This window comes from Balaenoptera acutorostrata, chromosome 6 (genome assembly GCF_949987535.1).
Source record: "Balaenoptera acutorostrata chromosome 6, mBalAcu1.1, whole genome shotgun sequence".
Lineage (NCBI taxonomy): Eukaryota > Metazoa > Chordata > Mammalia > Artiodactyla > Balaenopteridae > Balaenoptera > Balaenoptera acutorostrata.
The window spans coordinates 82,731,575-82,752,705 of record NC_080069.1 but is presented as its reverse complement, the minus strand read 5'-3'; the positions used below and the strand labels follow the sequence as shown (position 1 = coordinate 82,752,705).

At 42.6% G+C, this 21,131-nt stretch overlaps 1 protein-coding gene across 1 annotated transcript in view; it reads left to right on the top strand.

Moving 5' to 3' along the window:
• GNAQ (G protein subunit alpha q) overlaps nt 1-21,131 on the top strand; it is a 290,253-nt gene that overhangs the window by 257,468 nt on the left and 11,654 nt on the right. The window lies entirely within an intron of this gene.

Sequence of the window (21,131 nt, the reverse complement as noted above, 5' to 3'; positions counted from 1 at the left end):
GCGCTTGTCCTTAAAAGTTAATTGGGAGTGTCAGGGAAGGAGCGAGTGCCAGGTACATGTGTTTCCTTTTCCCAGAATGGTAGTGAATCCTTTGATGTTTCCAGGGTGTTTTAGGAAAGCCTCAGTCATTTACTATACTTTCATGATCTAAGTTTTAGATTTTCAGCACCTTGAAATGACAGTTTTACAAAAAGGTACTGTTTGTAGTGCAGTGAGATGTAGATTTAAAAGAAAAGGTAAGTATTGACGTAATCCATTTAAAAATAAAAGCTGAAAATATTTATCCTGTTAGTATTTCTTTCACTGGACGTTGTTTCATCTTAAAAGGTTAGATAGATAGATGAGCCTCTAGATCAGGAAACTGGAGCCTCGAGAAGTGAAAGGACTTCCCATGAAGTGGCCTTGGGGTCTCGGCTGACAGCTAAGTTGTCCTGACACCCATCTCTATACCACATTGTCCGGCTAGATCGAAATATGGGGAATGTTCACCAACATCTTAAACATGTTGCTTTTTTGGAATGAGAATACTTTTTTTTTTTTTAATTTCTCACCAATTGATATCATCCAACATGGCTGCATAGGAAAAGCCAGGGAAATTCAAAATTGAGCCTCAGATCTCTCCATCTGTACAGTGGGAAAAACTAATACTTCATCTCACAAGGTTTTGTGAATTAATCGAGGTAATATGTGAACCACCCAGCACAGAGCATATGCTCAAGAAATAAATTCCTGCAGAGGAATTACCAGCTCTAGACACATCCACAGAGTCAGGCAGGTTGATCTCTAATGCCGCCTCACCTACCCTTGCTGTGTTGTCTAAGACAGGGGTCCCCAACCCCCGGTACTGGTCCGTGGCCTGTTAGGATCCCGGCTGCACAGCAGGAGGTGAGGCGAGCAAGCAAAGCTTCATGTGCTTCTCCCCATCACTCCCCATCACTCGCATTACCCCCTGAACCATCTCCCCCAACCCCTGTCCGCGGAAAAATTGTCTTCCACAAAACTGGTCCCTGGTGCCAAAAAGGTTGGGGACCGCTGGTCTAAGAGGTGCTGTGGCTAGCTGCGTGGATCTTCACCTTGCCCCCAGAATACCTAAGGTTTTCCGAATACAGTGTGGGGCAACCTTATGCACTATCCCATTTTGTCCCTGTTCCCCATCAAAATTAAGGGTCCTTGGACCTATTCCCTGCTGGTCTTGATAGTGTTATAAACTAGTGTTCGTAAGAACGGTAATAACTACAATCAGATTGATGTATTGCCTTAGAATGTCATGTCTCCAGCTAGAGACTTGATCTATTTAAAGCAATTAGGGTGCTCTCTCATAATCTCCTTCCTGTCTTATTTTCTTCTTACTGATCTTCTCTTTGCTTTTTTCAATATGAAGTCTTCTCCTTGACAGAGTAGTCAAGAGCAAAGTAGAAGTTAAAAGGTCTGGTTTTGTGTGTGACATTTATCCGGCAATGGACTTGTCTTTTCCTTGGATGTCTTACCTTTTGATTTTTATATTACATTTTTAATATAAAATAATGATATTGTTAATTTCCTAAAGTATATTAGTCCATTTTTTACCATTTTAATAACCAAGGGAATACATGTCCATTATTTAAAATTCTGAATATACAGATGGCTATAGAGGAGAGTAAAAAATTCCTTCATACTCTTACTCGGCATTCTACACTTCCAAATTTAGGGGACTACTTCCAGCAGTTTTGTGTTCATCTTCCCAGAACTTTATTTTTTGCACATGAACCAATAACCTTTTTTTATTTTTTAAGTTTAAAAAATGAATTTGTATTTTTAAATCAATAATGGTTTACAGAGCTGAATAACTAAAAGATGTATAATTTTAAAAACAGCAGTTCCGGGCTTCCCTGGTGGCACAGTGGTTGGGAATCCGCCTGCCAATGTAGGGGACACGGGTTCGATCCCTAGTCCGGGATGATCCCACATGCCGCAGAGCAACTAAGCCCGTGCACCACAACTACTGAGCCCATGTGCCACAACTGCTGAGCCCGTGTGACACAGCTGCTGAGGCCCGCACACCTGGAGCCTGTGCTCTGCAACAGGAAAGGCCACCGCAATGAGAGGCCTGTGCACCGCAACGAAGAGTAGCCCCCACTCTCCGCTACTGGAGAAAGCCCGCGCACAGCAACGAAGACCCAACACAGCCAAAAATAAATAAACAAATTTTTTTTTTTTTTAAAGTCCTTCAATCAGTTATTTATTTATTTATTCATTTTTGGCTGTGTTGGGTCTTCGTTTCTGTGCGAGGGTTTTCTCTAGTTGCGGCAAGCGGGGGCCACTCTTCATCGCGGTGCGCGGGCCTTATACTATCGCGGCCTCTCTTGTTGTGGAGAACAGGCTCCAGACGCGCAGGCTCAGTAGTTGTGGCTCACGGGCCCAGTTGCTCCGTGGCATGTGGGATCTTCCCAGACCAGGGCTCGAACCCGTGTCCCCTGCATTAGCAGGCAGATTCTCAACCACTGCGCCACCAGAGAAGCCCAACAAATTTTAAAAAAAGAAAAAATTCCTTAAAAAAAATACTTAACCTTTTTTAAAAAAAAACAGCAGTTCTTCAACTGCTACCCCACCGCCAGTCTGATAACCAGATACACTACCCTCAACTCTTATCTCTTGTTTGTTGTTATTTCCCTAATATGTCTAAGTGCTGTATTTATACCACTGTTTTTGGGGGGGGTTTGTTTTTAATTAATTAATTTATTTTTTTGGCTGCGTTGGGTCTTCGTTGCTGCATGCGGGCTTTCTCTGGTTGTGGCGAGCAGGGGCTACTCTTCGTTGCGGTGTGTGGGCTTCTCATTGTCGTGGCTTCTCTTGTTGCGGAGCACGGGCTCTAGGCTTGCGGGCTTCAGTAGTTGTGGCACGCGGGCTCAGTAGTTGTGGCTCACAGGCTCTAGAGCGCAGGCTCAGTAGTTGTGGCACACGGGCTTAGTTGCTCTGCGGCATGTGGGATCTTCCCAGACTAGGGCTCGAACCCGTGTCCCCTGCATTGGCAGGCGGATTCTTAACCACTGCGCCACCAGGGAAGTCCCAATATACCACTGTTTCTTGATTTGTCAAGATTATTTTCCTTCTTTTATGGTGGATTAAAAATCATGCTGTCTTAACACTCCTACCCCATTTCTTCTTCTCCCATCCTTTCCACATAGGTATAGCACAATTTTTATGTAATTCAGTGTTTACACTATGTGATAATATAAATGTTGTTCATTGATGAGCTGAGTATTAGACTGTGCTTTCAGTCATTTTGTGGTCAACTTTCTTTGGAGTTAATAATTGCCTTAAATTTTGTGTGTGTGTGTGTTTGTGTATATTGCTAACTGATTTTTTTCTAATTCATCAACAGATCTTTGAAATCTTATAAAAGATCACTAACATATCAGATAATATATCAGTTCTTTTTTTTTTTCTTTTGGAGATCTCCTTTCTAGATTCCTTTGTCCTCCTTTTCTAATCATAACTGGTTGCATCTTAAACACTTATCATTCTGGGACTTTGTTTTACCATCATCCTGGGAGTTCACAGCTTCTTTCCTTTGTTGAGTTCCCTGCTTCTGGATCCATCATTGTCTTTTTTTCTTGGTTTATTTCCTTATTCATATGAAATTTTATTCTTTTTTCTTTTGCTATAACTTCTTTTGGCTAAATGGAGAACTACTTTTGCTTTTTTTTCTAAACTTTTCTCTCCAATTTTCCATTTCTTTTTACTGCCTGACAAATTTCCTGGAGTTATTTTCCAAACCATCTTTTTTGTTTGTTTGTATTTTGGCTTCTATAGATTTTCTTTTTTTAAAAACTCTCAGCTCTCTTTATGCTCCATATGTTCCCTTTTAAGTTAGTATCCTTTTGTGTTTCAGCAGTGTCTTTCTGAGGATTTTTTTCTTTCCTTTTCAAAGTATTTTCAGTTTTCTGCATTGATCTCTTTCCTATGATTTCTTCTTCTTCCTCTTCTCTCTCTCTTTTTGCTTAGATTTCTGTTTTCCATGCTGGGAATTTTCTCAAAGGTTTGGAATTCCTAGGTATTTTACAGTAGTGAGGCAGTAAACAGCTTTCTTCTCCGTGCCTCTTCTCTAGCCAGTTCTTTGAGTTAGGAGTCCAGGTTTGGGGATATAAAAACTGCATAAGCCCGCTGTTCCTCTCACCAGTCCTGCTTTCTATACAGCCACGAGCTATGGAACTCGACTCCCACTGGGTTCCTCTTCCTCTCCAAGGACCAGTGCACCTCCAGTCCTCTGTGTTCTCAGTGAAAGGTTATCACTTGATTGTCTCAGCCTGCCTGAAATATGGAAAGGTGTGTAATAACTTTCAGCATCCTTTCTGGGTCAGTGCAGATATTACATATTTGACAGATATTCTTCCACATCTGTGTCTGGAGTCGTTGCTCAGTTTCTTCATCGGGTTTTGTTGGTGTTTCATTTTGCTGGGGTCTCAGGGAACAGAATGAAGTAAATATGTCTTTTCCTGAAAGTTTCTGAAATTTTCTCTCAAATTCAAGTTGCTCAAGTCCTTATACATTACCTTATTATCTTTTTTTTTAATTAATTAATTTATCTGTTTTATTTTTGGCTGTGTTGTGTCTTCGTTTCTGTACGAGGGCTTTCTCTAGTTGCAGCAAGCGGGGGCCACTCTTCATCGCGGTGCGCGGGCCTCTCACTATCGCGGCCTCTGTTGTTGCAGAGCACAGGCTCCAGACGTGCAGGCTCAGTAGTTGTGGCTCACGGGCCCAGTTGCTCCGCGGCATGTGGGATCTTCCCAGACCAGGGCTCGAACCCATGTCCCCTGCATTGGCAGGCAGATTCTCAACCACTGCGCCACTAGGGAGGCCCCCCTAATTATCTTTGATTATGTGGTTTTCTTCAGTTTCTCCCCTCCCCCTATTTTGTCTTTTTGGAAGTTCAGATCATGGGGAAGCTCCTTTGTGGCGACAGTGATTTGGGAAGTTTATTTTCACCTTCATGAGAATGGCTTGGACTAAGTTATCCAAATCATATCTTTTGAGACTGTCTAGATCTTTTAGGGTCAGTGTCACTTTTAGAGACATGCCGTGGAATTACACGGGTCACATCAGAAGTGGATTTATGAAAATGTAGTTATACATGTTCACCCATAAAAAGGAAAAAGGATGGAGAGAGGGAGAAAGAGAATAAGTTATGCAAAACGCTCTGGCTGCCTTTCACCCAGTGAAAGGATGCAGTGAAATAATGTGTGATGGAGAAATGGTATCAGTTGTTCCCACGGTTAGTCTTAGTTCCTGCTTCCCTCACCTCGTGTGAGCAGCTTGCAGTGCAAAGTATGAGCTAGTGTTCAGTGGTTCTAATTCTTCGTTTAACAAGTTCCCCTAATGCAACCACAGACCCAAACCAGACTTCATCTGTGCTCACTAAAGGAGCCATGACCTTTCCTACCACAGAGGGAAAGAAGAGCAGTCTGTAGCAGACATACAGCATGGCAAGACGGTCTTGGGGCCACCAGTAGGTACCTTAAAAATATACTTTTAAGGGTAAGTTATTAGACTCTATGTAATTTCCACCTTGCACCCTGATCCTGATTTTACTAAATTACATTCCTGAAGTCCGTGGAAATATATATGGATTATATAAGACCTGTGCCCTTTTCTAGTATCACAGCCATGAATGAGCACATGGTCACTGTCACCCAAAATTCCTTCTACTTTTTTCCTGAACTTCCACTGGGAGTTCAGAGTTAGATCAGGAGCTGCAGTTCTTACTCATTTACTCGGCCTTAAGAAGATGAAAATGTTGGTTGGGGTGCAGGGGACAGATTGGGGAATTTCAGAAGCTGTTCTTAGAGTTGAATGAAATTTATAGCTTATAAACTTGCAAAACCTTAGAAACATACTAAATATTTGACAAGTTTGGCACAACTCAACTACCAGGCAGTCCGAAAAGAGGATCAGCCAGAGTGGACATTCGCCATCAACTGAACGTTAGCCAGTTTACAACACGCATCCATCCTTACAGTTGCTGCCTCACTCCGCCTCTGCTACTTTCCACTTCCCTCATCTGGTTCTTTTCAACAGTAGAATTAGTTCTAATCCCCTCCCCTTTTTACCTCTATTCAAGTCTCCAACACATTGGGATTTGTGGGTTCACAAATTTCTCAACGCGTGCATATTGTCTGGATACCTGAGAAGTTACTTCATCTCAGAGGTCTTAAGTTGGACGCGTGTGCTCTTTCAAGGCTGGGTGCCGGCTGTGCTCCCTCTCCCGTTGAATCTCCGTGGTAACACCATGGTAGAGTCTAATGATGCTGATGCTGTGTCTGTGACCACAGGCACGGATTTTCCCATGTGAATTACTGCTGTTTTCTCATGCGCTGATCTTTCCAGGTCTTCCCTCAGTTCTTTCAGAATTGTCTGCTTTCTTCATGATACTTGAATTATCCACCCATCCACCCCCAACTCCCACCTCTTTCCGTTCACTATACAAGAAGTTGATTTTGTATGGTTTTAATGTTCTGTTAGTTATATTTAAAGGTGTTTGTGTTGCACTTGTCTCTGATCTCACTTGGTTATTAGCTTCTGGAAGAGATCTTTTACCTCCTTCATAACACGCAGAATGCAGTTTTCTATACTTAATAGAACATTGATACTTTAAAATTTTTTTGTCTGATTGCCCAATTTAGTAATAAGGTTATGTTGCAAATGCTTTATGAAAGCATTTTATTTAAAATGTTTTAAATTATTCATCAAGTTTTTGTCAGAATAAAGAGCAAAGAGAAGAAGCAAACTCTTGTCTAGGGCAGAATATTGAAACTTTCCACTTTAGCAGTTTACAACCAGTTTTCAGTTTTTCATTGGTGTAGATAATGCTTTTTTGTTAGAAAAGTAATACTTAGTCTCTTTGTAAATGTTATAATACCCTTTGTACCTTCTATGTTAATTCCTGTCGTGCATATTCTACAGAATGCTGGGAATTATAAAAGGGGAAGAGCCCATTGTTTCTCAAAGTTTGTTAGTCTAAAGCATAATTGAGCAGTTTATAGTTTTTCCAAGGAGGGATCTTTTGAGTGGGCGAAAGGTTCCGGTGAAATTCATCGGGTGAATATCTTGTACCTCCAAATAAGTCATGCGAGATGAGGGTACTGATTTTTTTAAGCAGACAGTAAACGTTGCTTTAAAAAGGTACCAAGACCTCATTCTAGTGTGCACTGTCAAATAAAAACACTGGTAAAAGAATAAGGATCAAATAAATAATTGAAAACTGCAGATAATGCATGCAACAGAATTTTAGCCAAAAGTTTACCCTCAGATCCTCTAGTCATATGTTTTAGTAGCCACATAAACCGAAGCTGAGTGGTTTGAACTTTACATGTTTATTTCCCTGCCCTCCCTCCACACTGTCTTCAGTCCTCTGGAGGAATAGAGACTAAAAGCAGGGACAAAGCAAACCCACACATAGATCCTTAATAGTGTCTTATTAACTAAGAATGTTTGTAGAATTACTGTTTTTAAAGCTACTTAAAGTCATATGAAAAATATATCTCCATCTTCAAATGAGGACTATTTCACAACAATTTTATTGGTTTAAAATGCCAGATGTATGTTATTAAATCATCTGGAAAGGCATTTTTACATGTGTGCAACATCTGAGTAAGTAGATCTCCTGCCCTGACACTAAAAATTAAGCAAACGAATTAAAACATTGAGTGTCTTTCTTATGTTTTATCCTCCATGTTGTGGAAAGAAAGAAAATGGATACTTTTTCCTGGGAGGAAAATAAATTTAGAACCTCAGTATCTAACTAAAAATTATAGAGAGAAGGTAAATAGGGAGAAAATTAAGGCAACATATGTTACAACAAATTTATATGGAGGAAACCTTATTTGTGCTTTTATTTCCACGTGTATGTGCATATATGTATATGTATATAAATTTGCTAATGATTCAAATAGTTATGATAGTTATTTAACTACATGCTAGGTCTGTTACTTTAACTTGCTTTTTATTAGTCTCTCCACCTAGAAAATAGGAATCACAGCAATGCCTTCCGCTTAGGGTTGGTGTGAGAATTAAATACTGTTCTGCACCAAGGGTCAGCCGACTGTGACCCTCAGGCCAAATCCAGCCCACCATCTGTTAGTGTACAGCTTGCAGGCTAAGATTGGTTTTTACATTTTTAAATGGTTGAAAAGAATCAAAATAACAATAATATTTTGTGACACATGAAAATTATTATGAAATTTAAATTTCAGCATCTAAAACAAGGTTTTATGGGAACCCAGCCACACTCATACATTTATATATTGTCTATAAATGCTTTCCTGCTACATGGGCAGTTAAGTTGTTACAGCAGAGACAGTGTGCCCTGCAGACCCTAAAATATTTACTATCTGGTCCTTTACAGAAAAGCTTGCCAACTCCTTTTACATGCTAAAGTCCTTCAAACAATGTCTGGTGTATATACACACTAAACAAATGTTAGTTATTATTATTAATATAATTAAACTTTATATAAAATGAATAATAACATTCATATAGCTAAAAATACGTCACAGTCTGAAAAGTTTTATCATATATTGTTCCTGAAAATAAGACTAAAAATTCAAAAAACCCTGTTAACAATATGACAAATTATTATTGTTTAAAGATGTGAAAAAAAAAAGCCTTAGGAATATAATGCACCAGGCTTATTTTACAAGGGACTTATTTTTAGAATATATATTCCTTATGAGTAAACTTTCAATAGGTTACATCTCCTTTCTCCTTAAATTTTTTGTCATAGTATTCAATTTATCTGCCCCAATTCCAAACTTATTCCCTGTCTGAATTCTCCATTTTTACCTACTGATCGTCTTTTACCTACGATCCTTCTGCAGTCTTTGGAGGGTAGAAGAAGAAAGAAAAGGCTTAGAAACCAAGAGTTAATGGCAAGACCTTCAGTGTGTGTGTGATCAGGGATGAGTCAGGTCAGGGGTTACCCCCACTGAACAGGGCTCAAAAGTGCAGTCCATGTAAGTCCTTTGAGCTTATCTCTTTGGACACAAGGCAAACCAAATTCTTATCCAACACCTATTCTGTTGGCCAAAGAATTAGGCAACCACATGTTTCTGGGCCAAACTTGACTCATCCATAAAAAAATTTTAAGTCAACAAAGGAGATATTTTACTGAATTGCTTGATTTATTTCATTTCACTCCTGTTTTCACTCCCAGACTTAGACTTTACTGGCATAACACAGGAATTTGCTCAGATTCAGTCTGATGTGCTGATGCGTACATGATTGGTTTGTGTACATCAATCAAATCTTCCTTGGACCTTTTCAGGCTACTCAGGGTTTCCAAGCTCAGTTGTAGCAATGCCTGTTTTTGTTTTAATCCTTTACCTCTACATCCCTGCAGCCTGTTTCTGTTTCCCTTTATCCAAAGTCTCCAGCAATTTGGCCAAGTCACTATTTATCAACTGTAGAATCAGAAAGTGGACAAGTGAAACAAAAGAAGCTGACATTCACACACACTTTGCTCCTTGCTAACAGCTCTAGTACAGTTTGCAGAATCCTTTTTCAGTTTGAGGTGTGGATGGAGTACAGGAAAGGTGAGTGAATTGAAAAGTCAGTGGTGTGACTACTCAAGGCATTAACTATCTGAATCCTAACTCAGTAATTGAGGCGCATTCTGGGAAAAGAGAAGGAATTTACGTATGTAAGTTAAGGATAGACTTTGGCTCATTGGCATGTAAGCATACAATTAGTAGGATATGAAGCATAGGGTAAAAGTAACTAGAAAGATCAATGTGCTATAAAATAGTCTTTGAAAGGAGGTTGCTACTTGGTCACTTGACTGAACCAAAATATTAGGACATATTAAAGGAGGTCCCAGGAAGTAAGCTCTGGGACTGTGGGCTTCCACATCATTTGTCATATTTCTTCTTGCTCATGTTGAGTCTCTGGGCAGTCCTTGGCCTGAGGGTGACCACCTCTCCTTGCCCTGTCCCTCCAGTCTCTTTCTGTCTTCCTCTTTCCCTCCTCCACTCCTCTCCTACAACACGCTGTGCTCTGCACCAGTTCACTGCACAAGGGCCTGCCTGCTCTGTGACCTCATCTCTGCTAGAAACCTTAGACAGGAGGTAATAGGCAAATATGCTGTATTCCTTGCTTCTCTAAACATCCTGTGCAGGTAGAATACATCAGTTCATAGAAATTATAATATTAAAACCTTCAGGAGCTGTCTTCAAGCCTGGAGAGTATGCCAGAATCGATCTCAAATAATCACTTGCAAAGATTTGCAAAGACTAAGAAAATTATAGAGGAAATGATATCTGTCCAGCTGAGTTTAGTATCCTTATTATTTCTATTCCTGTTGTCTAATTTGGATAGCAGAAGTGGGATGGCTAGGGAGCTGTCCTTAATTATTTCTCATTCGAACTGCTCCACTTCTATCAGTTGTTTTCTTGGTTTGCTCTGGGGTTGAGAGTTGTTGGGCTGCTCTCTGCAGGCCTGCAAGCCCTGTACTTGCCCAGCCCCAAGGATAAAGAAAGAGCCCTGAGTCAGCCACAGAGACATCGATGGTCTAATAGATGGGGGGATCTTACACATCTGAAGCTCAAAGTTCCCGGAGCGACATCCCAACGTGGCTGCAGACAGCAGGCGGAACAGGGCAGCGTCTTCTCTACCAAGGGAAGAGGGAGGCTACCAGTTATAGGGGGAATTGACGTCAGGTTGGCTCATCGGTTACCAGGGAAACCAGATGGGTATGTCCTGCTCTGGAGGCCCCTTTGATAAACTATCGTAGTGGAGATGTTCTGATCTAAAGATTAGAACAGTCACCAGCTGGGGCCTGGGGCAGGTATGTAGGCATTTACTAATTAGGCTCTATGATTAAGAGGGAAGGTCAGTTACGTGAGTAGGGTGTAGGTGAAGCAAGGACTGGTCGAGCAGGGGATGTACAAAGATCAAGAGAACAGTCATTTTGGGTGGACCAAGTATATGAGTACTGAACATTTTCAGAGATTTTCAAGATACTCCCCCTTAACCCATGGAGAATCGTAGGAAGAAACCATCTCTAAGTGAGCATTTGGCAGAAACCTGGATGATTTTCCAGTTTTTTATAAATCAAATGTATCTGGACTTGAAATTGTGGATAGATTAACTTCGTGCAGTTCCAGGGAATAGAAAGATTTTACTGGATTTATAGTTTGGCCAAAGATTTGAGATAAGCGATCACCTTACCAGGAGGCTCTTACATAGCAATTTTGCCACGTCTGGGAGCGGCTGCTATCAAAAGCTACTGTGTGCCGGGGTCATGGCTAAGCACTTTGCATGCATCATCTCATTCTGTCTTCCCAAAACCTGAGAGATATAAGGAAACTGAGGTGCAGTCACTTGCCCAAGGTCACAAGGGTATTCGAAGTAGAGCCATGTTTCAAACCAAGGGAGCTCACAGCCCTGGCCCTTCCCACTCCCATCTCCCCCCAACAACAGGAGCTCAGCACAGAATGTGTTTTGAGTGTGTGTTGACGTCAGCTAGGACACACATCAGTGTGATCCTGCTGGAGATACAAAGTCAAACACACCAAGCTTTTAACTAAATAATCGAGGAAGGGAAGAAATATGCAGACCAGGCTTGCAAATTTTTTTTTTTTTTCATAAAGGCTTTGGAGTTCCTGTCTTTTCAGTTGTTCCGTTTATTTACTTAGTTGACATATGTAAATGAAATAAATTCCTGAGAGAATATGTTCCTAAGTCCTTGTTAAGGATGTGAATTTTTCAAAGTATTCAATGTTTGGTAAGCTACAAATGATAATGACTGATTCAAATTTCACATTATCATGGATTGTTACATTAAAAGTCAACTAGTCTTGCTCTTTTAAAATGATGACCTTTAATATAGTAATTTATGAGGTATTCTTTGATAAGTTATGTCTGAGAAGAAATAGTGAAGCTTGTCATAGCAATAAAAGTGAAGAGTGGCATTTAAAATTCCTGAAGCTCTATGTAAAATAGATAACTAATAAGGACCTACTGTACAGCACAGGGAATTCTACTCAATACTCTGCAATGGCTTGTATGGGAAAAGAATCTAGAAAAAGAGTGGATATATGTATTTGTATAACAGATTCACTTTGCTGTACACCTGAAACTAACACATTGTTAATCAGTTATACCCCAATAAAAATGAAATAAATAAAATAAGATTCCTGAAGCATAAAATCCTATATCCTGACGATCTCCTTTCCTGATCAATTTCAGAAGCAGAAACAGTGCTAATAAAAATGGTAACTGGTGCAGTGTACCTTAGCTGCACATTTTTCATCATGTGCAGTATATAGAAGCAGCCCTACAAGCAGCTAGGCATTAAAATTGAGTGATTGTGTGGCCAGCAGATATCTTAACCTGTAACTGAAGATCTGGATTTAAAATATTGTAAGACATGATAAAACGTGTATTTTTCCCTTCTGCTAATAAACCAGCGGTCCCCAACCTTTTTGGCACCAGGGACCGGTTTCCTGGAAGACAATTTTTCCACGGACTTGCAGGCGGGGGTGGGGGGGGGGGTGGGGGGATGGTTCAGGCGGTAATGCGAGCGATGGGGAGCGATGGCGAGTGGCAGATGAAGCTTTGCTCGCTCGCCCGCCGCTCACCTCCTGCTGTGTGGCCCGGTTCCTAACAGGCCGCTGACCACTACCGGTCCGCAGCCCAGGGGTTGGGGACCCCTGTGCTAAACAATCTGTTACTTTACAGACATGCTCATGTAACCACTCTATGTCCGTGTATCTGGACCTCACTCATTCAAGTGTGTTGCTTGGCCTTTTTTAGAACACTCAGGAAACACAGAATCACAGAATTGTGAACACAAATTGTGAACAAAGAATCATAGGCACCTGACCGACTTCTGCATCAATTAGTGAGTTTGTGGATCACTCAGACTGTCTGCATCTCTGATACCAGAGGACATTTCTGAGCCCTGAAAAGCTGCATCCCAGTTTCTCTGGGGTACATCCTATCAATCAGGCCCTCAGTGGTGATTCAACAGTCTGCATGCTTATTTCTTAAGTGTCTAGTTTTGCATTTAAAGGCTACATTCTAGATCTTACGGGGAATATAAATCAATGTGGTTTATCAAGGCATTGATAAGGGGAATATTTCAATAGGGAGAGACAGGCAGTGGGTGACTTGAATCATAGAAATGAATTAAAGGTCTCGTTTAAATTGTATTCTTCACAGAGGAATGTGAGAACTTGTATTTAATGGCAAAATAATGAGGAGTTGTAAAAGTTATGAAAATGGATGTTCAGATCTCTTGTTTAATGCTGACTTTGCTGGAGGGAAGTACCACCTTGGCAGACAGCAAACAAGCTCTCAATGGCAGCAGGGTTACAAAGGGTATAGACATGAAATATTGCCCCTTGAAGCCCACTGGTAATTTTTTATGCAGAGATTTGGGCCAAGTCATAGCCTGAAGAAAGCGGGCTTCCTATTGCGGTCCTGAGCCATGTCCACAGGATCTGGCCTTTTCCTTGATAAGAGGGAGGTTTGCACGTGAGCCAAGAGGAAAGCAGAGGCCTCTTACCTCCAGGCAGATAATTGTGTCTCAGCGAGCTGCAGTTGCAATGTCTAATGGGGTTTCCTGTTGGACTCTGCTACCTGCCAGCACTGGAAACAAGCAGGCACTGAGAGCCGGCAGCTTATTTCAAGAGTGATGGGCTGGAGTGCATGTGTTCTTCACGGAACTTGGCATGTATGTGCCCCCCAGCCCCCACTGTAAGATCCAAATGAGGAGGAATTGTTTCACATTCTCAAAATGGAGAATTTTCTTAACTTGATGCCCAAGTTGCAGAGATCAGAAGCCCACGAACTGTTTTATACAGAATCGTCATAGTTCACTCCAGAGGGTCCTGGGTTTCAATTCTCTTTTGCTTTTGCTCTCCCTTCCTCCTTGTAATCTCTCCTCTATCTGTCAAGAGTCAACTCAGAATTACCTTGCTTTGAAGCCTTCCCCAGTCACACCTTTCCTTGTGTGACTCCAACCTATTTTTTTTTTTTATAACCACTCTTAGGGGCCCGTATGTGGACCTGTAACTACATGTTGACCCTCCTGTCTGCTTCCGCCCTCCAGGACACAGGCCCTGCTCCAACACACCGTCATCCCCGGCATCTCACAAACCCTCCACATATGTCTGCTGAGTGATGGGCAAACAAAGGCTAGGACACTGTGTGCTGAGGGTGTGAGGAAGGGCCAGTCCAGGGGGGCTCGAGGAAGGAGTTTTGAGGGAAGTCAGGTCGATTTGGGTCTTGAAGGATGCGGAGGAGGACAGCATTACAGGTCAGGAAAGTGGTCACACTTGTGTGACCGTGGTGACACTGAGTCCTTTTATGTGGCAAAAGGAGCATTTGTGAGGGGTCAGATTGAAGATATGCACTGCACTCAGGCCCTGCCAAGCTGTAAATGCCAGACTGAGGAACTTGGGGCTTTACCCTGCAGCAAGCATTAGTCACTCATGTGCAGCAGGGGGGTTGCATAAACCATTATTTTTTAGAGATTAGAGATATATATATTTTACATTACATGTAATATTATACATTATAATATATATTTAATGTCAGTTTTCTATATCCATTCATGCACTGATGGGCACAGGTTGCTTCCTGTAAATAACGCTGTAGTGAACATGGGTATGTAGCTGTCTTTTCAACTTAGTGTTTTTATTTCCTTCAGAGAGATACCCAGAAGTGGAATTCCTGGATCATATAGTAGTTCTGTTTTTAATATTTTGAGGAACTTCCATACTGTTTTCCATAGTGGCAGCACCAATTTACATTCCCACCAACTGTCTACAAGGTGTTCCCTTTTCTCCGCAGCCTTGCCCACACTCATTTGTTGGCTTTTTGATGATAGCCATTCTAATAGGTGTGAGGTGATATCTCATAGTGATTTTGATTTGCATTTCCCTGATGATTAGTGATGTTGAACATCTTTTCATGTAGTTCCTATTGGCCATCTCTATATCTTCTTTGGAAAAAATGTCTATTCAGGTCATCTGCCCAATTTTTAATCAGAAATTGTGTTTTTTTGCTGTTGGAATTGTATGAGATCTTGAGAATCAATTTGAGATGTTAAGGATTAGAGGTGTAAGACCCCTCAGTGATGGCCTAAAGAGGGCCTTTTCTGATGATCTTGGGAGGGAAGACACCAAACGGTCCCACCATTCTGCTCGTGATTACAAAGTGGGGAACAGGTAGCCTCCCCTTCTTCCCAGGCCAGCGATCAGCGTGGAGTTTAGCGCTCCAGCTTTTCACTGGTTCCAGCCCGAGTGAGGAGTGACTTACCTGATCAGTGTCGTCTTAGTCTGTTCGAGCTGCCATAACAAAATACCATAGACGGGGTGGCTTATAAACAACATAGACATTTATTTCGCACAGTTGTGGAGGCTGGAAAGTCAAAGATCAAGCCTTGGGCAGTTTCAGTGTCTGGTGAGCATCTGCTTCCTGGTTCATCGATGGCCATGTCCTCGCATAGCAGAAGGGGTGAGGCTCTGAGGTCTCTTTTATAATGGTATTAATCCCAACCACCTCCTGGTGTCCCCACCTTTTAAAACCATCACATTGGGGGTGAGGATTTCAACATACTTATTTCAGGGGGTCCCAAACACGTGGTCTGGCCAAGACAGACATTTCCGTGGCCACGTTTTCTTGAGGCAGGGTGACTGCATGGAGACCACCCAGGCCACTGGGTGCCCACTCACTGGCAGCCCGTCCTCAGGTAGCATGGCCCTTTGCTCTTCCCATGTCTGTGGAGGGGGGGAGACTAGGCAGGCCCATGGATTTCTGTTCCCTCTGTTCCAGCTTTCTCACCTGCGTCGGGCCACCCGTCATTGGGAGAGACACTTGCTTTCAGTCTGGGAGAAGTGGCAGATGGGGTTGATAAGAAGACAGAGGCTCCTTGGGCCTCAGGCATAGGCAGGCCCCCCTGGGTAACAAGGAGCCCTGTGTTGAAGAGAGTAAAACCTTTACTAACATCAGCTGGTTTTAACCCCAAGAGAAGGAGCCTAAGATTAGCACCACCACCCCTAGACGGCTTTTAAACCTGTCTCCAGAGGTGAACAAATCCTCATGTGTATGACTGATAAAATCAAGTGTCCCATGTTGCTATTTTGTTTTCTTACTTGCAACTCCAGGCCCTACAGAATTAGTAAAAAGCAAGTGCCACCAAGTCTTGTGGGACATACCGTTCCCTCATAGATTTCAGTTTTTACTGAGCAAAGTGGATTATGCCTCCCGCACTGCACAATCCACCACCTTGTGAGGCATCATGAAAATCTCATTTAGTCCATTTAGGATTTAGTCTGGGGGTTTTGATCAGGTGAAAAAAGGCATTAGGAATTCTCATTAGGAATTAGGAAAAGGCATTAGGAATTCCAATTTTCATTAGGAATTCTCATTAGGAAAAAACAACAGAGCATAAAGTAAGAATCTTATCTTAATTGGGAAAAACAAAAAGCATGAAGCCAGCAGAGTTATATTTTCCTCACACGACTCAGGCACTGGGCTGGATGTGTGACTAGAGCTTCTCATCACGAAAATGGGACAGAGCATCGCCTGTCTCATTGTTGTCCCTAGCCCGGCAAGCTTTCTGCACCTTCCACCTCCAAGTGTGTGCCGTGTGTCGGCAAAGTCAGCTTCACTTGGGAGCTTGTTAGAACTGCAGACTCCTGCGTCCCACCCCAGGCTGGGTCAGAACCCATGTCCCCGGGTGATTTCATAACACACGTTAATTTGGCGAAGCTCACCTACAGCGCACAGTGCTTCACAAAATTACACCTATATCAGAATCCCCTGGAGGGCTTGTTAAAACGTAGATTCCTGGGGCTCGCCCTCTAAGATTGAGTTCGGCAGATCCGGTTGAAGGCATAGGGGTGCCGACGCTGCTTATCAGCGGTCCGTTTTGTCGCTCTTTAGCTTTCCCCTGAATGAGAAGCTCAGGCCCAGGCCACACAGCACATGGTAAGTGGGAGAATAGCCTAGAGCAGCCCCGAACTGCGTACACGAGCAAAGCTTGAATGGGACCAGGCCAGTAAGCGGGCATGCCTCCACAGTGGCCCAGTGCAGCCGGACACAGTCTTCTCTAGGACCCGGGGCTGGGCACAGTCCACTGTCCTGGCTGTTGTCCTGCAGGCTGGTATGAGACCCCCTCCCAATAGAGCCCCGTCTGGAGCTCGTGGGCTCCAGTTCTGATCTGAAACTTAATCAGAGCGACTTCAGGCACCTCCTTGTGCTTTGACTCAAGGTCAAGACCACTCTCCCTTTCCCTGTCTCCACCCAGGGTCTAGCGACTTACCCTTGAAGGACTCCAACCAGGAAAGCCCCAAATAGGGCCCCTTTCCCTTCTGGAGAGCGCTAATTACAGTAAGCCTTTCTGACAGAGGCTCCCTAGTTGAGGCCAAGATGTACATACCCACCCTTTAGAGAAGGCTTCTCTGAAGACCACAGTATGACTTTCTAGAATTTCTGTAGCTGTAAATAAGAAAAAAATGTTAATTCTCACATCAGGGATGTCACTATCTAATTAACCTTCTTTAGATCCTTTAATTCTTTCAGTTCTTATTAGAGCCTTTGCTTTCCTTCAGTCCTAAAATTTTCAACCTATAAAATCTCAGGCTACAAGACATTGTTTCTCAGTGAATATGGTTTCCAGGCTTAAAATTTTACCACTGGTAATGATAACCAGTAAAAGGCATGTAGATGGTAAAATATTATGTTTAAAGGCTATGCGTGTTATTTATATTAAAGATAAATGTGTACAGTAAAATAAACACTGTCCCTTGAGCCATGAAGTAACCTTTCACTCCACTGGTCCCACATTTCATCCATATTTAATTATGTAAGCAATGGTAGGCGCAAAGTGTAAAGGTCAAAGAGATTGTGATGCCAAAAACTTGGTCTCTGTGCACCCGTGCCCAATCAAATCTCAGAGACAGAGTTATGACTGAAGTAGGAAAGAATAGCTTTATTGCTTTGCCAGGCAAAGGGGGACACAGCAGGCTCGTGCCCTCAAAACTGTGTGTCCCAACCCAGGGGGATTTGGTGAGGAGTTTTGTAGCAGTGTTTCAGGGGTGTGTGCAAGGCCTGCATTCCTTTAATCTGGCCTCAGGTGGTCTCTTGATGAGCTTCTGTGGTTCTCAAGGTTATCAAAATGTGACCTTCTCTCTGGAATGAAGAATGCTTCATCAAGTAGTTAACATCTTCCATTTGTTGGGGGTTTTAGTTCTGCGGAAGAGCTCAAAGATATTGTTATGTGTATCCCTTGGGGCGAGGAGGAACCAGGACCCTGTCCCAAGGCTGCACTGTTGTTTCCTGACTGCTCCTCCCTTGTCTCCACATCCCCTTCCTTCCCTGATTAGCAACTGTTTGAACCTGCCCTTTAGAACTCTGGGAGGGTCATGGTGGCTGAAGCCTATTCCCTACAAACAAGAAATGGGGGACACAGAAGGGCTTCCGTGCCCAGGAGCCCCACAGGGTCCTGCTCAGTTTCAGTTGGTGGCGATCGACTTTTACCAGATTTGGTAAAGATCTCCTTTTGAAAAGTGGGCCTCTTCAACCTGATTTGAGTCAGCACACTTTATAGAAGAAAAGAGCAAGACATATTCAGGATCTAGAAAATTGTGCTTGGTGAGCTCAGTTTCCCGGAGATTTCCTGGAACAGCAGCCAAAGGGTAATGCAGAGGAGTGTACTTGGCCTCCATAATGCTGCACTATGAAACTTAGGACACATTCTACATCAGGAAGGCAAAAGCTGAGCAGAACGTGTTAACAGCTTGGAGCCTTAGTCTTCATGGTCATCCTTCAAACATCATTCATTCAATTTCCTTTTAGAAATTGAGAGTGAGGTGGATCCAGGTATATCAATTAGAAGCACTTTTTAAAAAATTTTTATTTTATATTAGAGTTGATTAACAATGTGTTAGTTTCAGGTGTACAGCAAAGGCATTCAATTATACATATACATGTATCTATTCTTTTTCAAATTATTTTCCCATTTAGGTTGTTACAGAGTATTGAGCAGAGTTCCCTGGTGCTATACGTTTGGTCTCTGTTGGTTGTCTATTTTAAATGTAGCATTGTGTACGTGTCAGTCCCAAACTCCCAATCTGTCCCTCCCTCCCACCCTTCCCCCCGCTAACTGTAAATTCGTTCTGTACGTCTGTGAGTCTGTTTCTGTTTTGTAAATAAGTTCGTTTGCATCATTTTTTTTTAGATTCTGCATATAAGTGATATCATATGATACTTGTCCTTCTCTGAGAACCATTTTATGTATAATAAGAACCAGAAAAATACAGTTCAAACTAGCTTAAAAACTAAAGGGTACTTAATTGGCTCATGTTACCAAAAAATCCAGAGGCATAACCAAGTTCAGGCATGGTTTGACCAAGAAGTTAAAACCTGGTTTCTTTTTCTCCCTGTTGCAAGATGGTTGCTAGAAGCTCGAGGCTATACAATGCCTCTTCCATTTTCTTGATGAAAGCAGGGTTCTCTGTTCCAGAGCTCTTAGCAAAAATCCTGGGGTTAATTACACCAGTGGAGCAGCTTGGCTACGCTGATGACCATAAACCAGGGAAGCAATACTCCGAGTGACATGAGCCTGGATTCAGAGCCCAGCCCTGAATCAGCCCACGTACCAGGAGAATCGGATGCTCTGGCTTAAACCACTGGCCCACCTGGTAGCAGTGGAGGTGGGCTCAATCCCCAGCAGGCTTTTCCATTGCCCCAGACTTGGTCATAACACGTAGAACTAAGTCAGGGGGTTGGAGAGTGTTCCCTGGGAGAAGAAGTGTGCCCGTGCACCAGGGAAAGGAGGACTCTCCAAATGTGCTGCCTTTGTCCGTGACCTGAGGATGGGAATGATGTAGAAGCAAGTGTGTCTGTAGAAGGAAGCTGGTGAATAGATGTGGGCTAAACTAGGAGGCTCTCTAGCTTTTGGCTGGTGAGTCTCAAGAGTAACTTTGATTAGTATCTTTGTTTGTAAGAGCAGGCTGACTAATTCCTTGAGAATCCGTTGAGGTTTTGTTACCAAGGGTGGCTTGATGATGGTTTCAGGTGAGAATAGTTTCTCACCAACACTGAGGGTGGTGAGAAATATTACATTTGTATCTCCAAGTAATTACTGTGTATATGTCCACAGTTCTGTATGAAAATTATAGTGAAACTTAGGGAGAAAGTGTGTACTGATAAATAGGAAATGTGTGATCTAAAAATATTTTTCCATGTGTTTTTCTTTTTTTTTTTTTAAAGGAATTCCTTTATTTTTATTATTTATTTATTTATTTATTTTTGGCTGTGTTGGGTCTTCGTTTCTGTGCAAGGGCTTTCTCTAGTTGCGGCAAGCGGGGGCCACTCTTCATCGCGGTGCGCGGGCCTCTCACTATCGCGGCCTCTCTTGTTGCGGAGCACAAGCTCCAGATGCGCAGGCTCAGTAGTTGTGGCTCACGGGCCCAGTTGCTCCTTGGCATGTGGGATCTTCCCAGACCAGGGCTCGAACCCGTGTCCCCTGCATTAGCAGGCAGATTCTCAACCACTGCGCCACCAGGGAAGCCCTCCATGTGTTTTTCTAATCAGGGAATGTATATATTTGTAAAGTAAGTAGTAATAATTCTAAGAATACAGATGCACTTTGGGCAAAGAATTAAGTAACTTTGTGGGGGGTTTTTTTGTTGTGTTTCTTATTTATTTTTGGCTGCGTTGGGTCTTCGTTGCTGCACGCGGGCTTTCTCTAGTTGCGGCGAGCGGGGGCTACTCTTCGTTGTGGTGCGTGGGCTTCTCATTGCGGTGTCTTCTCTTGTTGCGGAGCATGGGCTCTAGGACACGTGGGCTTCAGTAGTTGTGGCGAGCGGGCTCTAGAGCTCAGTCTCAGTAGTTGTGGCGCACGGGCTTAGTTGCTCCGCGGCATGTGGGATCTTCCCGGACCATGGCTCGAACCCATGTGCCCTGCATTGGCAGGCGGATTCTTAACCGCTGCACCACCAGGGAAGCCCCCTAAGTAACTTTGTTTTGATTATGATGAAATAGAACTAATAGTGAAGCCCCAAGTACACACAGCTTAAAGATGCAAAATGAAGCCTGGTACTTTGTTCTTAATTCAGATCTTAAGTATTTGGCCATGAATGAAT